At 38.1% G+C, this 24,276-nt stretch overlaps 1 long non-coding RNA gene across 1 annotated transcript in view; it reads left to right on the top strand.

Moving 5' to 3' along the window:
- The window catches only part of LOC135466601 (uncharacterized), a 69,775-nt gene that overhangs the window by 27,434 nt on the left and 18,065 nt on the right, over positions 1–24,276 (top strand). The window contains exons 3-4 of the long non-coding RNA XR_010444140.1: positions 3,848–3,936; positions 5,812–5,926. This is a non-coding gene — a long non-coding RNA (uncharacterized LOC135466601). The remainder of the gene's footprint in view (positions 1–3,847; positions 3,937–5,811; positions 5,927–24,276) is intronic.

Here is a 24,276-nt window from a genome sequence, read left to right as displayed (position 1 = left end):
TCCTGCACGTATGGTATGGTATATATGTTAAAACATTAAGTTCTGGCTAGTTAAAGTACTAAGTACTCCCTTATCAGGTAATATAGTAATTTCTAGTAAATATTTATACTTACCAGGCAAGGTATGTCCGCCTGCCTCCTGTTATATGTACTCATATGCAGGCCTGAAAGATATAGACCGAGGGTTGTAAATGGTGGACCAGAGATGCGATCAAAGGATGGCATCAGATAATATAGCTGATATACATGTAAACATATGGGGTTACATGGAATGTAACAGAGCTACAACCTCTAGGTCAAGTTTACAGTTACATTTGTGTGACAAAGAAATTAAATCAATCTGAATTAATCATGAGAGATAACATCACACGGACTTGAAAAAAAAAAAAAAAAAAAAAACCAAAAAACCCCGGGGTTTCATATGTGGAGAAAACTGGCGATACATGTGCATACTAATTAGAGCGAGGGAGCTCTTTTCATGCTTGAAGGTGTTAACCTGCTAGATGGACCTGTGAATTTCCCTGTGTATTTTTACCTGACTAAGATCAAAGTTAGAGCATTTTGGTTTTGAAAACTCAAGCCGCTCGGTACAGGATATGTGTCTTATCTATAGCCTTTCACTTTGAAGCCCAGCAGTGTGTCTGACAGCAAAATTCATGCATTTTTGTTTTGTTTAGATATCAGTTTGGAACATAAAGTATGAGTGTTGTAAACAAAGAAAGAGTGCATAATTTATGATCTAACTTAACAAAAAGAGGCTAAAAACATTCTTTATTCAGGTGTACATGTACCTGTAATGGATACACACTTGTTACATACAGCCTTATGTTCTGATGGTACAAATGACAAGAATAGTTTTTTTTTTTTCTTTTTTTTTTTTTGATGGGGACAGGGGGTGTCATTTTTTATGCTGCTTATATTTGGGAACTAAAACATGTTCTCATTCTGTCATATTGCTTTTTGACCTTAAAAAGCCAGAAGTTCTACAAGCACTTGCACTGCTTTTGTACTCAGAACCACATGTTAGTTTTCATGGTACCAGTATGTATTTATACTCAGAATCAGATATTAGTTTTCATAGTACTAGTATGTATTTATACTCAGAATCACATGTTAGTTTTCATGGTATCAGTATGTTTTTTATACTCAGAATCAGATGTTAGTTTTCATAGTACCAGTATGTATTTATACTCAGAATCACATGTTAGTTTTCATGGTATCAGTATGTATTTATACTCAGAATCACATGTTAGTTTTCATGGTATCAGTATGTATTTATACTCAGAATCACATGTTAGTTTTCATGGTATCAGTATGTTTTTATACTCAGAATCAGATGTTAGTTTTCATAGTACCAGTATGTATTTATACTCAGAATCACATGTTAGTTTTCATGGTATCAGTATGTATTTATACTCAGAATCACATGTTAGTTTTCATATTACCAGTATGTATTTGTACTCAGAATCACATGTTAGTTTTCATGGTACCAGTATGTATTTATACTCAGAATCAGATGTTAGTTTTCATAGTACCAGTATGTATTTATGTAAGATATTATTATACTCAGAATCAGTTGTTAGTTTTCATAGTACCAGTATGTATTCATGAAAGATATTATCATCATACATTTGAAATATAATATTTAGTGATGTCAATTAGGAAATGTAATATGGTACAACAGGGAGTGTAATACACTTATGTTTATGTTTGATGTCAATTACAGTAGCAGTGGCCAAGATACATGTATGTGGTATATACATACTATGATCTGCCGCTTGTTTGATATTCTCATTTGAAGCATCAAAAGATATCTTTCCATATAAATTATGTATATTGGTCAGTAGCATTGCACTTGATGCCTTTAAAGGTTGATGGTATGATTGATATGAAACTAAATAAACTCATTTAAAAAAACAGGTGACTACAGTTGTACGTTAATAACCGTGCTTATACCAGCTTACTCTTCCATTACAGTGACACTGCTGTAAGTCAATTAGCTGGCTTCCAAGGGAAGGGTCAAGAGATGAACGTCTTAATGAAGGGTTAAGAGATGAGATATTTTGCGTAAAAGCTGTACTGTATTGGGGATTTACAATTTTTATCAGTCTAAAAATAACACATAAGGGCCTCCTACCTCTTGAGATTCCACTCTAATCAGCTAAGGTTCATCAAGTATTTAAATTTGCATCTTTCTGTTTACAAAAATGCCATGCAGCCAAGCTCATTCTAACATTAGAAACACTAGACATATAGTCTTACATCTACAGGCCAACACAGAAAAGCACTTTGCCATGGAGAAGTTCTTCTGGATTTTGTAGTGTAATCAAACTGACAGTTCTAGTTATTTACAGAGACTGTTACATTTCTGTCCAATGCCTAACTTCGTCAGACGAGAAAACTAACCTCTCATGATATATATTGATTACCTATGTCATAGCATTGATGAATCTCTGGGAAGTCTGTAATTTGCACACCGGTGTATATGTGGCTATGATATATTTGAAATAGATGGGTTGTGTTTGTGTGGTTTTGTATGTAATCTATGTTGTTTACACGTCAATAACCTGTGAATGCAATTTAAAATGATGATATTGCAATCTAGAAGTGTTAGTGACGTGGGAATGAATCATCAGATGTTTGTGTTGAACAGGTTGATGACAGGTGGAAATGACTGTACTGTGCAGCTGTGTCATTGTACCAACCCTTCCTCTGACATATCACTGGCCGATTTCATGGAGCCATTTTTGACTTAAGTCAAAATCGAAAACCTCCTCACAATGTTTTTTTTTTTTTGGGTAATGAAAGCTAAAATTTTGACACATTTGTCTCAGGATAACAATGATGAGGTGGACAAAATTTTACATTCCCAAGTCCAACAATACTCTTTAGCACGGTATTTTAAATTTTGACTAAAGTCAAAAATTGAATTTTGAAATTGGCCCCAGACTCTTTTCTCCAGCATGTTAGAACCCTTATATAGCCTTATATATCAGACAATGATGTACCAACCCTTCCTCTGACATGTCAGAACCTTTTCTCCAGCATGTTAGAACCCTTATGTAGCCTGTATCAGACAATGATGTACCAACTTTTCCTCTGACATATCAGAACCCTTTCTCCAGCATGTTAGAACCCTTATATAGCCTGTATCAGACAAAGATGTACCAAACCTTCCTCTGACATGTCAGAACATTTTGTCCAGCATGTTAGGAACCTTTTTGTTGCCAATATCAGACAGTAATGTACCAACCCTTCCTCTGACATATCTAACAACCTTTTCTCCAGCATGTGAGGACCCTTATCAAACAAGGCTGTGCCTAGCATCATAACCTTTCCTCCAGCATGCATGTCAGAACCCTTTCTGTAGCCTGTATCAAACAAGGCTGTGCCCACCCTCCCTCTGACATATCAGAGCCTTTCCTCCAGCATTCACGTCAGCATGTGAGGACCCTTATCAAACAAGGCTGTGCCTACCATCATAACCTTTCCTCCAGCATGCATGTCAGAACCCTGTCTGTAGCTTATATCAAACGAGGCTGTGCCCACCCTCCTCTGACATATCAAAACCTTTTCTCCAGCAAAAGCATGTCAGAACCGTCTCTGTAGCTTGTATCAAATGAGGCTGTGCTGTGACAAGCTTTTCTCCAGCACATCTTCCTCAAGTATTAAACCATTTTCTCCAATGTAACATAACTCTGTCACTGTAACATAACAAATCAAACTCAAGCAAGCAGCTCATGTTACTGTTGCTGTTGGTTCTATGGTTTTTTACAAAATACATCTAAACATGGGCCATTTACTTAAGATGTCACTATTGCGATTTCTGCTTGTTTCCATTTTCACAGTACCTTGCTGCCACATGAGACCATTGCCTACTGGAGAAGAGAAATGAGCCACCATTGGTTGGAACATAGGAATATATTCCTGCAAAAATGTAAGTTTCAGTACCAAATTCGATACTCTATGACATTTATCTGCCTTTGAAATGCACTTTTTGGGGGTAAAATTTGAGGTCACCATACATTGTACTTCCTCTCTAGTGGAAGAATAATGATTCATACAACTGGACTCTACCTTAGAATTATTTGTCATCCATAGGTTTATTAGCCTATGATCTAGATCCTAACAGGAACCTTCTACAATTGTATTATAATGTTCATATATTGGGTTTGTCAAAACCTTTCCTCCAGTGACTCTAGACCTGTTTGGCCAGAGGTAAGACAATACCAGCCTGACTCTCCCTACCTTGGTTTACTTTGCAGTACATTGATCTTTTTCTTACGCTTATAAATAATTAATTACCTACCAGAGAGGTGTGTAAACAAAGGCTCTTTGATCTGTGGCATAAACACTACAAGAAGGGAAATTAGCTCGCTGCAGCACATTCTCTGTAAATACACATCCATTTGGTATTCAGGCAGGGTCAGCAGTCTGTAGAAATTATTTCCCACTTATCAGGTAAAAACTGTTTCAGAATTGGTTAAGTGAGAGATGGGGTCCATTACAGCTTCTGCTGTATGTGTTAGTGGGAGCACACATACAGCTCACATCTGTACAATACTGTCCGCACATTCTCGGCACACATACGGCTCACATCTGTACAATACTGCACTGTACTTTCTTGGCACACATATGGCTCACATCTGTACAATACCTGGCACACATAAGCTCACGTCTGTACAAAAGTGCGTTATACATTCTTGGCACACATACAGCTCACATCTGTACAAAACTGAGCTGTACATTCTCGGCACACATACAGCTCACATCTGTACAATACTGCGCAGTACATTCTTGGCACACATACAGCTCACATCTGTACAATACTGCGTTGTACGTTCTTGGCACACATACGGCTCACATCTGTACAATACCCGGCACACATAAGCTCACATCTGTACAATACTGCACACTTCAGCTCATATGTGTGAATATTGGTGTCATAAGACCAACCTACAACACTGTATTTCCTCTCAGTGATTTTATGGTGTGGCTAATGGCAGATGATAGAACTGGTACTCAATGGGTATAATTGCATATGTTTACCTCCATCTGCCTCCTTCCATACCTTCAGGTTCATGTCTGTCTACTTCTAGGGTAGTGTGAACTGAAGACTGTAAAAGTACATTGGGCTAATGTCAGCTGGTACAGCTGATACTGGCTACTATAAACTGTGGAATACTACAGAGGCTGATCGTGACATGTTATGGGTGAGCCTAACTCTATGGAAGCTCCACTCATCCTCTGTTCCCACGAGGACAAACACTTTAATTATCAACTACAATCAGTTAAATTTGTATAAGTGGCCTCGGCTTAAGCATGCTTAATTGTTTCACAACTTGCACTGATGATGAATTTTCCTGTTTAACCAAACCAATATGCAAGGGGACAAGATTTCTGTGTCTTTCTGTGAAAATTCTGTTTTAACAGGTTAAAGTTTAAAGCTAACTTGGGTTAGCATGACCTAGGTATTATGTGGGCCGCTGTATGGACAGGATTGTTTGCACTCTTGTTTGTCTCTTCATATTTTACTATCAAGGGTGGACTAGGGCCCTTGCATGCATGGCTATGTCTGTCGTTATGGTAATGGTCAAGGTTATAGTCAGTGTAGTGGTCAAGTCACATGGTCATTGAGCTGAGGATGGTCATCAGGTGAACAGTAATTGGTGATTGTACTGATGTTTACAATGATAATTCACACCTTCATGTAGATGTATCAATTCTTTGAATTATGCTGTGTTCCATAACTGCTCACCCCCACCCCCCAGCCAAATGGTTAAATTCAAGTGAAAAAAATTTTTTTTTCCAGTCATTGTATATATTTGCTAAAACAATATGTAGACAGAAGACAGTAGACAGAAGACTGGATGAAGATGCTTGGATATGTGTGCTGCGAGGACTGTTTCCTTCTCATCTGCTTCAAGGTGAGATATGGAATATGTAATTGTAGATGTAGCGATGGTAAGGTAAGATGAGAAGATTGAGATCAAAGCCTATGCTAGCTAAGTGATCTCATATAGTGTTTTTAAGCAGATTTGCCTGGATACCTAAGGAATGCACACATGCTAATCAGTTATTCATAACAAGGTATTTCTTCTCAAGTAAGCAGACACATCACAAATCCTTTCCTAGGAAGAAAGTATTTGCTAGCTGTAAATAAGACCTGTGGCTATATAAAGTCACAGAAAGGCTCCTCTGACTGCTCCAGTTATTTCTACCAGGCTCATCGGATGATCAGACGTCTTGAGCGTTGCATAATTAGAATGCATGCAAGGAGGTTGGATAGTGCAGTACAATAGAACAAAAGAGTTAAGCTGTGTTTAGGCAGAGAGCATCAAACTACAGGCTGCCAGAGGCCAACTACTGCCAGACAGCCTGACCTGCCAGCCTTAGAGCTTAATGCTTTACACACACAGACCGTGGGAAAGTTGGAAGGTGGAGTAAAACATCTGTGTCATGTGACCTGGGAGAGAATGGCGATTGGTCAGATTACTTTAGGCACATTCAACGCCAGTAGGTGTATAGTTTGTGCGAGGATTGACAATAAGTAATTATAGCAGGCCAAGCATTACATGCCCATATGATGTGTAGTCTGTACATGGGAAGGATGACAAACAGCACTACGGCTGAGGTTACCTGTGTCTCACGCGGGACTGGGCCAATTGAGCAGTCAAGGGCTGATAATATGACCATATCAGTGCTTATCCAGCATATTGTAGTCCTACTGGGCCTGCAGCCCCAACAAATAACTACACAAATTGCTCCTGTTAAATAGCTGCTGTTGAGTTACTTTTAGTGCATAATTTATCAGTTGTTTCAATTAACCTTTTGTACTTAAATCGGTTGTTGAGAGATAAGCACAGCTAGGTGTATGTGGAGCTGCATGGTGGACTACATAGTACAGGTTTTACTGAGTAATTTACTATCAAATAACTTGATAGCAAGATGATCAAATATTTTTTTTTTAATTCTAAGGATTGATGTTATAATTTTATATAATTTTCAAAGCAATGTAATGTTTCATCTGTCAGTGCATGCTGGAGATTACCATTTTACAGATCATTTAAATTCTATCACAGTTTTATCCCTTCTGAAAACAGATATTGCCTTTGATCATCTTGATAAAAAGGAAATTTGAAGTAAAGTAAATATTAAGTTAGAAGCATATGGAAGAGTTACAAGAGAAGGTGCTCAAGTATTAATTTCATTAATCCAGGTACCAGTACCTGAGAAGGTAGACTAATGAAATGAGTGAATGAATGAATCAGGTTTAGCACAACATTGGCAGTATTTCAGCCATGTTGTCTTTTGACGACAAAAGTATTGTATGGAGAAAGTATGAAGAGAAGGTGGAGAAAGTGAACAAAGTCAACCAATTCAAGGAATTGAGAAAGCTATAAGCTAGAGCTAGATTAGCTATAAACATCAGTATAAAATTCCATCAAGAATTATGATGACAAAAATGTGCTTGTTTGCTAGTATGACAAGTGGTACTGGAAAAAGCTACTTGCAAAAGTAAACAAATACAAATTGAGCGAAGGAAGTGTACAAGTACATGTTTATTAGCATGACTACATTGGAACTGAAGAAAGTGTGCACGCTGCATGGTAGCTAGACCCTACTGGGCATGTAAAATGGAAAGTGTGCACGCTGCATGGTAGCTAGACCCTACTGGACAAGTAAAATGGAAAGTGTGCATGCTACATGGTAGCTAGGTCCTACTGGAAATGTAAAATGGAAAGTGTGCAAACTGCATGGTAGCTAGACCCTACTTGACATGTAAAATGGAAAGTGTGCACGCTGCATGGTAGCTATACCCTACTGGACATGTAAAATGGAAAGTGTGCAAACTGCATGGTAGCTAGACCCTACTTGACATGTAAATGGAAAGTGTGCATGCTGCATGGTAGCTTGACCCTATTGGACATATAAAATGGAAAGTGTGCAAACTGCATGGTAGCTAGACCCTACTTGACATGTAAAATGGAAAGTGTGCATGCTGCATGGTAGCTGGACCCTACTGGACAGGTAAAATGGAAAGTGTGCATGCTGCATGGTAGGTAGGTCCTACTGGAAATGTAAAATGGAAAGTGTGCATGCTGCATGGTAGCTTGACCCTACTAGACATGTAAAATGGAAAGTGTGCACGCTGCATGGTAGCTAGACCCTACTGGACATGTAAAATGTAACTAATAAGAAGTTACAAGTGTCTGACCAGGTACATTATAGGCATAATACAGATAATAAATATTTCGGGAAAAGCATATACATTTAGGTAGTTGTGTAAGTAATAAAGATACTAGAAAAATTGCTTGCTAACTGCATCCAAGTGACCAGTACGACTACACGTGTTGGCAGTTGTTAGCATGCCAGTGACCAGTACGACTACACGTGTTGGCAGTTGTCAGCATGCCAGTGACCAGTACGACTACACATGTTGGCAGTTATCAGCATGCCAGTCACCAGTACGACTACACATGTTGGCAGTTGTCAGCATCATATGCCAGTCACCAGTACGACTACACATGTTGGCAGTTATCAGTATGCCAGTCACCAGTACAACTATACGTGTTGGCAGCTGTCAGTTGTCAGCTTGCCAGTCACCAGTACGACTACACATGTTGGCAGTTATCAGCATGCCAGTGACCAGTACAACTACACGTGTTGGCAGTTATCAGCATGCCAGTGACCAGTACGACAACACATGTTGGCAGTTATCAGCATGCCAGTCACCAGTACGACTACACATGTTGGCAGTTGTCAGCATCATATGCCAGTCACCAGTACGACTACACATGTTGGCAGTTATCAGTATGCCAGTCACCAGTACAACTATACGTGTTGGCAGCTGTCAGTTGTCAGCTTGCCAGTCACCAGTACGACTACATGTGTTGGCAGTTGTCCGTGATTGGAATTTCCATTTAGGATGACTATCTGTATCACTAACATATAGCTGTGAAATATTTTCATTTCTCATTAATGTATGCCTTCTAGTCAGTCTGGCATATATGTATATACATACTTGATGATCGCAATTACCAAAGTCCCATTTGCATATTACAGCTGTACAGTGTAAGCCATGAAGAACATAGGTTCAAGCTAAATATTACATTTATTTTCAGTGATTTACATGTGTTGCGATTTTGATTTTTTCATTAAGAAAGGTGCTCTTTTAGCCGTCTTCTTGAGATAAGTTATTTTGTTTTGGATATCGCTTATAATGAATGATAGCCCAGCTGCTTAATTTATAAAAATTTCTCATTACTGTATAGCTTGTAGATTTAATTTACATTTTGAAGGATCTAATTAAAATGTGGAAGCACTGAAACACCTTGAATAAAAAGAGGTTATGCACACTAACAGTGCTACATTCAAATCAGTTAAGATTAGAGTTCAAACTTTTCTCTAGCTGCTTTTGGAGGTGAACATCCCTTGGTATTTTGGTCTAATCCTTGTATCAGGTTGATGCTAGTGCCGATATTTTTTTCCACTGCATGGTGCCAAAAGCACCAATCATAGTGTACAGATCACCAAGCAACATGTAATGAAGTATACAGATTCTAAAATTTGAAATATCTCATTTGTGACCTTGGTGAGGTTTGAACCTGCCCATTTTCAGAGTTGAAATGTCTAGCCACTCAGTTATTGTGCAGTCAGATGCTAATCATGAAAAACATGTAAGGAAAAAAGGAAAATGCAGATTATGCAAGTAATGTGTTAATATATACATGTATTATGTAATATCCGTTGTTCTTTTGTGCTGCAGGTTGCGATTTCACATACAAATATATAGACGGAAGTGCACAGTTCACATCGTACAGTACTCTCAAGAATTATTACCTGCAAATTTACACGGTGCTACATTACACATTCGCTCTGTAATAATTGGCGCCCCAACCCCTCCCCTGTACCAAAGAGAATTACAGGTTAATTTACACCCCATCAGCGTCCATCAGCACAGTATCAATACACTCATTTCGAGATACAGTAATAGAGTGATGTCTCTTTTTGATGTGGCGTCCTTGCTTTACGGCACTTTAGGGCAAGTTATTTATATAGAAAAATTTATATAGAAAGCTATTTTCTATATAAAATATAGAAAACTAATTAAACACGATCAGATTAATCTTCTGAATTATGTTCCTGGGCAGGTTTTGGTATCAAGTGGTGAAAAAGTAATGATATTCTGGTGCTCTTTTAATACTGCAGTATTAACAGATATGCGAGTAGCACCATGATGCGGTAGAGCAACGAAAGCATTCTTTATTGGGATGTCAATCTTTTGTCGTAATGACGTAACTTGAAATCTGTTCATTTGCATTAATAACAGCGAGTTGATCTGAAACCATCTCAGATGCATTTTATTCCACTGTCCTGGGCAAATCAACACAGATACTCTCTGAAAATCACGAACCAACTTAGGATGGGGCCATTGACAATTGAGCAGGTTTGACACATGTTAATTACATTGCACGTTAACAAGCTAATCCATTCTGGTCACATTAAGGTTTTTTAATCTGATATTCAGCTCAGTTATTCCCAAACTTTGTGCACATCTCATAAAACATGCAAACAGGGAGATATAAAGTCTGCAGATAATATTGATATTAATCACTTGAACAGGCAGTTTAAGTGAAACCAAGCATATTTTCACCTGATTCTGTAGGCTAATGTAAAATGAGACTTAAAGACTGAGATTAATAACTTGATCCTCTCAAACTGTAATATCAGGTGTCACACAATGCATGCTCCGCATGCACATAGTGACAAAAAAAAAAGAAAAATAAAAGAGTTGATTTATTATCTCGTTCATTGATGCCTTGCTATGGTTTTAATACCGTTTTTACATCAAATATATTACCCCCATTTAATTCCGCGTGAAGAGTATATCCTCACTAGCTGAATATAGAAGTTATCAAATACTGTATGATATCTTATGTTAAACTGATCTGAATTAAATGTGCATATATACATGTACATGTTTAGGCAACTGTGTGTAAGTTATGAAATGTGTGTAAATTATGAACTGTGTGTAAGTTGTGAACTGCGTGTAAGTTAAACTGATCTGAATTAAATGTACATATATACATTTACATGTTTAGGCAACTGTGTGTAAGTTGTGAACTGTGTGTAAGTTATGAATTGTGTGTAAATTATGAACTGTGTGTAAGTTAAACTGATCTGAATTAAATGTACATATATACATGTACATGTTTAGGCAACTGTGTGTAAGTTATGAAATGTGTGTAAGTTATGAACTGTGTGTAAGTTATAAACTTCGTGATTTATACTATTTTACAACTTCTTCATGTAAAAGTACAGTTGTGTACACACGCTTTTACAAAGTCTTCATATACACAGATCATTTTACTAGTGGCTCTAAGGTAGCAGCTTTAAATCAGGGCATTTTTTTGGGGTACATGTACATGCACCTGCCAGAGATGGGTTGTAGGCTCCACCCAGAAAACTGACGGTCAACATAAAAGTGAGAAATTCTCCAAAACTCTGTTAAATACTAATAAACAAGTAAATGCTGAAGTATCTGCAAGGGACGTATCACTTTTTGGTGGAAAAGACAGGTTTTATTTCCACGTTAATTAAGTTGCTTACATTATGAAGATAGGAGGTATATGCAAGTAAAGCTACAAGCCATGCAAACCTACTGCTCAGTCCAAATCACAGTATCCCAGCTATTGATATGGTTAAGCTCATTGGTGTGTAACAATGGTTATATCTCTTTGCATACGTGAGAACATTCTTTATGCATTCTGTCATCCATCGCACAGTCAACTCTAGCAATCACATTAAAATGACAAGGAGAATTCAGTCTGTGTGTTGGAGAACTATATAGTTGTGTGACTAACTTGAAGGCTATTAAAACATTCACCAGTGAATGCATGTATATACCTGCTCTGAGTCGGAGATAAAAACCTTGTTGTCATTAAGGAATGTGAATCGCATGTGTGTAGTTGTCCATGTTAAACCTGGCTAGAACAGCTAATAGAAGTCTTTTGTTCTGAACTAATGCTCCTGTACCCCACACGTGTAAGATCCCTCTTACTCATCCCCTCTAACCACACCCCTCAGTCATCACAGGTCAATCATTTGGACAATTTTCCCATTTGCAGATTAATTTTTGGCTTCTCAATTAACAATTAGTCTAACCTTCTCCTGGTGAAAACAAAGGGGGTGGGGGGGGGGGGGGGAAACAGGCTTGGCTGAATGTATTCTCAAAGATAATGTGATTTTGAACTTAACTGATGCAGAAGTGTATAAGAGTTCAAACAGTTACTAGTAGGAAAACATGGCAAAAATGGCTTATTGCTTCAGTAGAGGCTTATTGCTTCAGTAGAGGCTTATTGCTTCAATAGAGGCTGATCGCTTCAGTAGAGGCTTATTGCTTCAGTAGAGGCTTATTGCTTCAGTAGAGGCTTATTACTTCAGTAGGGGCTTATTGCTTCAATAGAGGATGATCGTTTCAGTAGAGGCTTATTGCTTCAGTAGAGGCTTATTGCTTCAGTAGAGCAACCTGATCAAGTTCTCCTGATATTAGAGCACAATAAACTGTTTGAAAGCTTAGTAGTATATATCTCAGGAAGAGGGAATGTGTTAAACATACATGTGTGTATATCAAATTCATTCTCTCTATCTGAGGCTGGTTAGAGCATCTGCCTCAAGTAAAAAATGGTACTTGTCACTACCTCGCTTGGCACCCTGGACTGAGAAGTTGATAGAGCAAGGAAACAGGACTAGTTGGGTCAGTGTAATGTGACTGGCTGGGGTGTCATGTCTGGTGTCTTAAGACTATTCAGTGGTGGCAGCACTTTAGCAACATGGACTCGCCCTGCCACAAGAAGGCACAGTTTATGTACTGGGCCCTGTAAAATTTACTTTCTAAATGGCAGGTTATATACAGAGGAGTTGGATGATTGCTTGATGCGTCAATTGTTAACTAATGTGAACTCTATCACCATCTTAATAATTCATTAACTCATTGGTCTGAACTTATTACCCGGATCACAACAACAAATGTCAAGCTCATTTAATTGCATTTTTCATATCTTTATCAGTATGAAAGATGAAATTGCATAGATATCATATATCTGTTCGACCTAAATCACAAATTTATGCACAGACTGTTGAAAATTATACTCTTTATCAGAAAACTGATCAGATTATGGACGTTTTGGTGAGAAATGTGTTTAAAGTTGCCTGGGAGTTTGTTACATAAACATGGGAGAATTTTGCTAGGGATATTCCTCTAGCTTGTATGTGAGGGCATGAGTGAGGTATGTAAAGGTCTGGTTCATGTCACTTAGGTATGTAAGAAGAGGAGCAGTACCAGACAATAAAGAGCTAACTAGTGAACTGTGTCATTATGTACTAGTTAGAGGCTGACAGGCTCTCAAGGAGACATATACCTCTCCCTGTCTTATTGATGGCTATATATTTCTTTCTTTTAAACTTCAAACTCACTCTCCATGCATAGCTTTAGCTAACCTAAGATTTCTGTATTTATTTGCTTCATATTTTACGCAGTACTGAAGAATATTTCTCTTATACGATGGCAACCAGCATTACATCAGTTAAAAACACGTGAGCACAGGAAGAGTAACTACATGTACATACTTGTCTTAGATAAGAAAAGACGAGTCCCATTCTTAGGTTGTTGTATAAAGGGTTTTGGTGGCAAGAAGTGGTGAACACCATCTGTTGTCTGACCTTACATGGACTTCACTTATGCTTCTTACCAATATGATGTATGTCACGAGTTGGAAAAGTTTATGAGTAAGTTGCCAGTGGTCGGAAGTGTACTCCATGCACTCAGGTTTTCTCAACTCCATGCACTCAAGTTTTTTCAACTCCATGTGCTCAAGTTTTCTCAACTCCATGCACTCAAGTTTTCTCAACGAAAAAATTTAGTGGTGTCCATTAATAAATTGTAAAAATTCATGCTTGGAAGTTAAGCAACAACCAAGTAAAAAGTCAATAAATAAACCTGGGAGTGAGATATATGATGCATTCGGTTTCCAATTGCTGTAAAATTTTAATGAAACAGTTGTAGAGTTTGATTACTAATTTATGAATCTTGACTTCCATTGGTTGTCCAACATCTGCTGATTTCTCTTCACATCAGCTCGCAATTACAACCTCGGGACAACAAGAACCTCTTGTTTTAGTGTCGCAACTTTTTATTAGCAAATTTCACTTAAATCCTCTCTGATATCTAGAGTTAAGATAGTCCACTGAACAACTAAACCTTGTTACATGCAGTTAGCCACGTTGTCATGAGAGGTAACTGGTCACAAATAAATTAGTGCTGAGGTGTCTGTGTTCTTTTGGCAGTCCGTTGTATAAGGAAAATAACATAAAAGTAGAAGAGACCGAGCTCTGACATACCAGAAAACACATGCATACACCACATGTATGCCCAAAGCGCGTTTTTGTGTAAACCTAACATGTTAATGTTTCTCATACTTGTAGCAAGTTGTTAAAAGTATGTATATCATTGTAAACACTCAGAAGACAGGCTATGTTAAAATTGGATAAGGCACTGCAGCATGACATTCTGGATGAGATCTTTACAAAGAAACCCTTTGTGTAATGGCCTATCGGTGTTCACAGGCATTCAATGAGCTACATACATGTATGTACTTGTTCATATGAATTAAATATCCCAGAAAACTAATGCAAAACGCCTGAGTCATTTACTATGTATAAGTTATGATAAAATGTACTAGCTAGAAACTGTATATGTATTAGCCCTGGCAATAGATTTTTTGTTTACCGGTCTTGCAAGGGTCCACATTTTTGGTCATTTATCTGATTTCTGTGATTTCAAGAAATGGGCATGGTTGTCTAAATTTATATTATTTATATTATTATATTATATTATAAATCAATTCAGTTATATTTGCTTTTGTTCAGTTAAGAAATTCAAGGTATTTAATTCATTGAACTGTCCATAAATTTCATTTAATTCATCGCTAAGACTTATGGACATTCAGCCCATTGAGTATCACTTTGACACAATAGTTAATGTGGCCACTAGAGAGCAAGCATGGCACATGAAGATGTTAGCCCTCTTAGAATATTATAGCAAAGTTACTTTGAATTGTTTTGAGAAAGACACAGAGTGCAGTACTATTCAACTATGAGTAAGCTAATGCATTATGCCAGATTCCCCGATGAGCATCTGTGTGTTTGCATGCTCTGACTTCCTCTTCACAGGTGCTAGTTACATGTACCTCTTTGTTGGTGCTTTCAGCTTTGGTTCAAACATGACCATGTAAACCAATGTGACTTTCACTTTCACCAGTGCTGGAGCTTGGATCTGCATGTTTTCAGGATGGATTAATATAGTTTCTGTCTCACAACATAGAAAAGCTATATCGGTATTGATATAGCTTTAGTTGTTAACCATTGTATTTGACATCAAGTATATACGTGTACACGTAGCTCTTCCGTTAGAGATACAGTTTATACCAGTGTGATATTTTCTCTTCAGATTGATGAATAAACCAACACCTTACTCAAAATGCTCATTAAGTGCAGCGCACCAGGTGATGCTTATATATAGTGTGCACACACCACAATTCGGTCTTCTCATTGCATGCAGTTAGAGAAAAACCAGTAGCTTGGATATGCGCAATTGTATTACAAAGCACAATCAAATCCATTGAAATTTGCAAAACTAATTTAATGAAGTCTAAGATATCCCGGGCATATTTTATTTAATACAAAGGCTTAATGGTGTGAATGTACCACATGTGGTTTAGCAGGTGTATAACTATATATAGTACATATGTTTATATCCCTATCTGTGTGGTGCTCAGAATGTCCTATGGTTTTGGTAATTGTGTTGTATACACTATTTGCTTGTATTCGCATGCATTATACAATCACCAGATCTCTCTGATTACCTTGGTGCCATTCTGTTCAGGTGAACTGTCATCTACGGATGACCAACTGCTATTGATCACTTGGATAAGGCTGTACACGTACAAAGGTCTTACCACCAGTACCTGTGTGACATACCTTTTTTTTTATTCTTGAGTATGGCATAAAACACCAATCAAATAAATAAATAACATACCTTTTGGTACCTGACTGCACAGGAGCAGTAATTTACACTGTAAGAAAACTGTTTTCTTACCTTGTTTGGTTGGCCAGCTCTGCTCACTTGTGCTTATCTGCATGCATTGATCTGAAAACAAAGTGAAAAGTAATTTGCATTTCATTAACAGAATATGGGGATAATGTTGTGTAAATGAACCTGTGTTATGTGACATTTGATGGGGAACCATAGGTGGATGCTGTGTACATACATACACCGATGGACTACACCTCAGTGAACAGCACTTGTAAGAATATTGCCAGGGAACAGGCCTGCTTGCTTGCTTGCTCACACCTTTTCATTTCTTTCATCCTGTATGTTTATATACAGTTAAGATGTCAAACTTCAGTTTTTGTCTCCCTCATGAAAAATCTTTAAAGCTGTCAGATGAGTTACAAGCTTGAATGATGTGGAACTGGAAGGGAAGTTAGGGAAGGGATTGATAATTTATGTTTCCTTCTCACATCCCTATTTTACCATTAACTTTGATTGAAAGTTATATACATTGACTAGTGATGTCTGTCCGTCTGTCCGCACGTCAGCCTTGTCTGTCAAGGAAATATTTTCACAACAGATTCATGTATCTTTGTAGAATTTAGTGAACTTGTTCATTTCCAATCTCTAGAAAATAAACATTCTCAGACAATATTTTATCAGCCTTTCACTAGCTATCAGGTGGTAACAATTCTTATTGGGCTTGGTATCACATACAATACGTCCTGGACACTATACTGAGCCAATTTCAGCGAAACATGACACATGGCCTCATTGATGGACCTCCCACAATGTACTGGACTGTGGTTGGTGCAAATCTGACCGCTTTTCTCAGGTCAGAGTTCATGTACGTCTTAATTGTAAAGGAATATCTCTAAAACTGTTCAGCCAAATTAAGCTAATTGAACTTCACACAGGGATTCCCTGGTGTCTCTCCTAAAAGAGTTTAGAGTGTGGGTTGTGCAAAATGACCTTTGACTTACTTTCTTAGGTCACAGTTTATATACGACTTTTAAAGCCAGACATGTATCTCTAAAACTTAACGGAACCAAATTCAATCAAACATCATATATGGGGATTCACCAGTCGGTAGGCCTATTTGTGGAACATATTATAGTTTGGTTAGTGGTTTGGACATGCCGGGTTTGTCAAAGTGTTTGTGAATATCGCGGAAGTGTTCTCCAGTGCATTTGTGGAAAGTACATTTGGTTGATGATACAGCATGTTACAAGACACATGAGATGGATGGCTGAATCATGCGAGGTTTATGCAGTCATGAGAGTATCCGGTGTCCATGAGGAAGTGACTGTTTGTCAGTTAGCAGAGATGGATGACATTTCTAATCATTCCACGAATGCTGCTCTCTACAATACCTGGATTGTTCCGCCATCATTATGTATTCAGGGTTTATTGTGTATTTTATCTGAAGACGTTCGATGATGAATGGGCTTACTCAATCATAACTAGTTACGGGCTGAGTGTGGAGAAATAGTGATTTGTAATTGTTTTCAATACCTTTAACAATTCTGCTTGTGAAGGATGTTTAGATACCACATATATTGCAGTTAACTTTAGACATTCCTGGGCTGGCTGTCTGGTTAATGACTGGACAGATATGTAACTGATGAGCTTTCGATATTCCTGGACTGGCTGTCTGGCTAATGATTGGACAAATATGTAACTGATGAACATTAGACATTCCTGGACTGGCGGCTGTCTGGCTAATGATTGGACAGATATGTAACTCATGAACATTAGACATTTCTGGACTGGCTGTCTGGCTAATGATTGGACAGATATGTAACCGATGAACTTTAGACATTTCTGGACTGGCTGTCTGGCTAATGATTGGACAGATATGTAACTGATGAACTTTAGACATTCCTGGACTGGCTGTCTGGCTAATGATTGGACAGATATGTAACTGATGAACGTTAGACATTCCTGGGCTGGCTGTCTGGCTAATGATTGGACAGATATGTAACTGATGAACATTAGACATTCCTGGACTGGCTGTCTGGCTAATGATTGGACAGATATGTAACTGATGAACTTTAGACATTCCTGGACTGGCTGTCTGGCTAATGATTGGATAGATATGAAACTGATGAACTTTAGACATTCCTGGACTTGCTGTCTGGCTAATGATTGGACAGATATGTAACTGATGAACTTTAGACATTCCTGGACTGGCTGTCTGGCTAATGATTGGACAGATATGTAACTGATGAACATTAGACATTCCTGGACTGGCTGTCTGGCTAATGATTGGATAGATATGAAACTGATGAACTTTAGACATTCCTGGACTTGCTGTCTGGCTAATGATTGGACAGATCTGTAACCGATGAACATTAGACATTCCTGGACTGGCTGCCTGGCTAATGATTGGACAGATATGTAACTGATGAACTTTAGACATTCCTGGACTGGCTGTCTGGCTAATGATTGGACAGGTCTGTAACTGATGAACTTTAGACATTCCTGGACTGGCTGTCTGGCTAATGATCGGACAGACATGTAACTGATGAACTTTAGACATTCCTAGACTTGCTGTCTGGCTAATGATTGGACAGATATGTAACCGATGAACATTAGACATTCCTGGACTGGCTGTCTGGCTAATGATTGGACAGATATGAAACTGATGAACTTTAGACATTCCTGGACTGGCTGTCTGGCTAATGATTGGACAGATATGTAACTGATGAACTTTAGACATTCCTGGACTGGCTGTCTGGCTAATGATTGGACAGATATGTAACTGATGAACATTAGACATTCCTGGACTTGCTGTCTGGCTAATGATTGGATAGATATGAAACTGATGAACTTTAGACATTCCTGGACTGGCTGTCTGGCTAATGATTGGACAGATATGTAACTCATGAACATTAGACATTCCTGGACTTGCTGTCTGGCTAATGATTGGATAGATATGAAACTGATGAACTTTAGACATTCCTGGACTTGCTGTCTGGCTAATGATTGGACAGATATGTAACTGATGAACTTTAGACTTTCCTGGACTTCCTGTCTGGCTAATGATTGGACAGATATGTAACTGATGAACATTAGACATTCCTGGACTGGCTGCCTGGCTAATGATTGGACAGATATGTAACTGATGAACTTTAGACATTCCTGGACTGGCTGTCTGGCTAATGATCGGACAGACATGTAACTGATGAACTTTAGACATTCCTAGACTTGCTGTCTGGCTAATGATTGGACAGATATGTAACTGATGAACATTAGACATTCCTGGACTGGCTGTCTGGCTAATGATTGGACAGGTCTGTAACTGATGAACTTTAGACATTCCTGGACTGGCTGTCTGGCTAATGATCGGACAGACATGTAACTGATGAACTTTAGACATTCCTAGACTTGCTGTCTGGCTAATGATTGGACAGATATGTAACCGATGAACATTAGACATTCCTGGACTGGCTGCCTGGCTAATGATTGGACAGATTTGTAACTGATGAACTGATGAACCCAACAACTGATACCACAAATATCTATGTGATGCAAATAAGCCAGCAACTCAAGGGAGATAAACTAGACCTGCTACGACCTATCCATGTTAGATTTCCTCCTCAGTTTTCCAGAATGACTACTAAGAACTATAACGCAGCCAAGAAAGGCTAGCTGTCATCATCAGGGAGAGCAGAGGTGAATGGAGAAATTGTCATCTACATGGAGATGACACTCTTGTAAATGCAATGCTTTGCATAGACTTATAATCATGAATTTATTTATTTATTTATTTATTTGATTAGTGTTTTACGCCGTACTCAAGAATATTTCACTTATACGACGGCTGTCAGAATTATGGTGGGTGGAAACCGAGCAGAGCCCGGGACCTTCCCATGTACGGCCGGAGAAGAAGCCGGTGAGCTGGACTCGAACTTCCAACGACCGGATTGGTGAGAGACTGCTGATGATGAATTTAAATCGGAGATAAGTGATAAGTGTAGAAATCAACCTAAGTGTCTTGCAGTACAGTCAAACTCTTACTCTCTTAAGACAATCACCTTCTGAATAAAAGCTGTTTGCCCTTTTACTTACTTGTATAAACCACCATAGAAATAGTTTAGTTGAGAAGTTAAAGTGGTATGTTAAAAAAAAAAAGAAACATTGCAAATAAAAGCAGCAGAAAGTTCTTCAGAATAATAAAATAAAAAAGCTGAAATGTGATAATACCAAACATGCGTGGGTTAATAGGTGTATTTGCTGAACCAGATTTTTATCTGCTTACTTCACTGACAGTTGCTGTTTGGTTTAGTGCTTTAGAAACCTTGGAATTATCCGTTTCCTGGCTGGTATAGCTCTATAAAGGTCATGTACGCTACAGCTAATCATTTTTGGTGTGATTTTCATAAATTGCAGGCATAAATTTCACTGAAAAAAGTGCTTTAGGGGGTGAAAAAGTTGGTTCCTCAATGACCCTATCCTATCTAGGAGATACTGCAAGGATTCGTGAAAAGGAAAAGATTATTTTGTTAAGGAGAGGTACTTCAAGGATTCGTGAAAAGGAAAAGATTATTTTCTTAAGGAAAAGCAAGAAAGTATCAATTTACTTGAATTTCTTGCTGTTTTTTTTTTTAAACCGTAATGTCTGTACACTGTCTGCTTTTCCTTAAAACCATTATCTTCATTTTAAAGTTCCTCTTCATGAATTATTTTACAAAATGAGAAGAAAAAAAACATTCCTCTTTTTTGGCATTGTCTATACTTTTTCATAGCTGCTCTGTGCTATGAATATTTTTCGTCACTGGTTGAAAATTTTGGGTAAGTTATGTATGTCTTGGATGACCTTAATGGGGATGTGGGAGCCCACAGTTGTTTTGACAGATATCACCCGGCTTTGACGTCATGACTGTATGCTACTTAATTTCAGGATTGCCTGCTGGGGCCTTAGGACAGCTATAGTTTAATGCCATTTTAACGCCCCAAGAAGTAAGCAGAAACTTTTTTTTGTTCTTTGATACGTTAGAGCACATCCTAGACAGTATATTTGGAAATAAAACTCAAACGTTTGATGTATCCAGCTGCAGAGCATTAGGTGACCCATTATCAAATTTTGTCCTAAAAGTCACCCTGTCCCCAGTCAATCAGATTTTACCAGATTTCATCGTTGCATGTTGATAAATAGTAATTTCTGTTTTTTTCCTCATGCGTGGCATGTGGGTGTCCAGTGGCTAGAGGAGAGAATGGTATCTGCTGGATAGAATAGCTGGGTAATGTATTGTATATCAGATCTCACACCCCTGGCCCTTTCCCACGAGTGAGGAGAATAGCGATGCACAAGAAAGAGGGAGCATGTCAGTGAGAACAGAGCAATCATGCTATCCAGTGACACAAGCATCGGGCAGATTAACCCTCACGCCAGAGCTTAATTTGTGGGAAAGTTTGTCAGCTATTGTGTTTTATGTACACTCTGTGTCTTAATCGAGGTCTGGCTGACAGTTGTGTAGATAGGATATCAGCAGGTGTGGTGAAGGAGACACAATTTCCTTATGGTGGGAGCCTGTCTGATTAAGACATCATCGCAGACCTTAGCAGAGAGAGAACTGATTACACCAGACAGATAGCTCAACCATACAGCCCAGATATACTGTAAATCACCTAAAATACTGTTCCCAAATGTGCATTTTAGGATGCAAATAAATGTTATAAAATAATTTTTTGGGCGCTGACACTTACATTTTCCAAAAGGATATCATCTTACCTTCTTACAAACCTCAAAACACCTTTGTAAGGTCAGTCTCTCTCTCAGAAATCAGCAAAAAAAAACAACTTACAAAAGTTGAGGTCATTTAACATCATTTCAGTACAATAACATTTCATGGAAGTTTAAAAAACAAAAGAAAAAAAAAACATTTTAAGGTGAACAGCTGTTCTTCTTAATCCCCTCAAAAAAAAACAAAAAAAAAAAACACCAAACAACACAGGTAAAAGTAACTCTGCCTCTGTGCTGGGAAATGTGCAAGTGTTTGTCTTGCTCTTGACAAAATGTGTTTTCATCTGCTTCCCACCAAGGCAGAACTGTGGCTGACACAGGCTAACCTTGTAGCAGGGAAAGCTCAGCCTTATCTGACCACCTGCTGACATAGGTCCCACAGGTTAACCAACTCTGGCAGATGGACGGTTTTACAGGGTGATGGGTAGGAGAGACTGCAGGTATCAAGGAGACGGGATACCTTGACACACCTGACATTGTGCTCTCTACCCAGGTCTCTCTGTTTTCTGACCCAGATAATTCAGAGAATAAATTAATCTCTGACATATTGAAATAAGGATCACTGTGGGATTTTCTACAGGTAACAAAGAACATATTCCACTGGTGTGACCCTCAGATACTCTTCTCATGTGACTGAACAAGATGGATCAGGTATAAAAAAAATACAGTATGCATGCAATTGCCATGGTTCAATAGTTTCCTTTCTGACAAACAGGAAACTCGGTTTCACAGCATTGGCCCTCAAGCCACTGGTTACAACCAGAATTAAAAAAGAAACAAAACATAACATGGCTGTGTAAACATAATGGATGAGGATGCGACTGAGGGAAACACATCACTTGTTCTCCAGAACTTTGATAAACTTGATATTTGTTTTCCTTCCATTCACAAGAATATTGATGGTAGGCTATTTGGATACTGTTATCTGGCAGTGTAGGATTGGTTTTCTCAGCCACACCAGAGCATGGACAATGGTGGTTCAAAGTGGTTCTGTAGAAAAGCTTGTTCCACAATAAAGTTCTCTTAATAGTCACAATAGCACCCGATTCTCTTCCTTAGATACTGACAACCAATCAGTAAATAAATAAATAAACAGATCAATTTTTGTGTACTACCTTAACTGTTTAACTTCTTCACCATTCATTAACCAGCTAAAAGCAGAGAACAAACATTTGATTTTTTGGGTTTCAAGGTAAAAGTTTCCTCCCAACATAATACTGGTGGCTGTTGTATAAGTGAAATATTCTTCAGTATGCCGTAAAATGCCAATCAAATCATGAAATAAATAAAAGTACTTATTTGGTCTTTGTATATTAAAGTAGAACATGAACATATTTCTACCGAACATTTATTTTATTTTCTTAAATGTTAAGGCGCTTGAGATAGGTGCGCAAACTTGTGACTGAATCTTATAACTAATGGTATAAACTAGTGTATACTCCGCATGAACCACTGAGATGTGTCGTAGCCCTTGTAAATCAATGTGTTATATCCATGAGGTCTCCAAGGTGAAAACAATAGGGCTTCAGCCGTCTGGGCAAGATTGGAATAAAAAGGGATTAAGCTAGAGATTTCCCATGTAATCCCAGTGAACAGAATCGGTCTATATCATTTAAAAATAATTTTGTCCTTGATGCGGGGTGTCCCCAATTGAGTTGCTTAATTGTTGCGGTTGACAACAATTGCTTGACAGCATTGCTGGTGATGATGCAATCAGATATTTAAAAGATATTTCTGTGGCTTTTCTAGACAAATTATATCTAATGTGATTTCAGAATTTTACTCCTTTTTACTTTAATTTAAATGGGTTAAAAAGGATCTGGTTGTTTTGATTTTGTATGTTTGTTATCTTTCTTATGTCCAAAGACAACTGTTTTATTGGTTCCATCATGTTCTCACCACAATATGGCTGAAATACTGCTGACATGACGTTAAACCCTAATCAGTCCTGAATTCATTCATTCAACATGTAATAATACAAATACAGGAAATAACTTCCCACCAACTTCAGAGTAAGTGCATATTAAACGTGAACAACCTAAAATACATTGCATTGTTGTCTTAATACTTTTAGATACCTGTGTTGTAGGGAAAACATGAGGGACAGTTATGGAACTCACCTGTTGTCAATTCACCAAGAGCTTGCTGTTGTCTGTGCACTTGCTATCCAGCGAATACTGGATATGTAAGTGCACATGCAGATCTAATTTATGGTACCATATGGAACCACTGCTAGCTTACCTGTGTACACTCCCCTGAGGCTGAACCATGTATATGAGTCAAATCCATGTGAATAAAGCGTCCCAACAATACACAGAACTGAATAGGTGATTTCAGCCGACACAATAATATATAGATAATAAAAGTAGTATAAGGAAATAAATTAAAAGCACAAAAATGTGCAATATGACTAC

This window comes from Liolophura sinensis, chromosome 6 (genome assembly GCF_032854445.1).
Source record: "Liolophura sinensis isolate JHLJ2023 chromosome 6, CUHK_Ljap_v2, whole genome shotgun sequence".
In the NCBI taxonomy this organism is placed as follows: domain Eukaryota; kingdom Metazoa; phylum Mollusca; class Polyplacophora; order Chitonida; family Chitonidae; genus Liolophura; species Liolophura sinensis.
The sequence above is the reverse complement of the archived record's forward strand: the minus strand, read 5'-3'. Positions and strand labels throughout refer to the sequence as shown.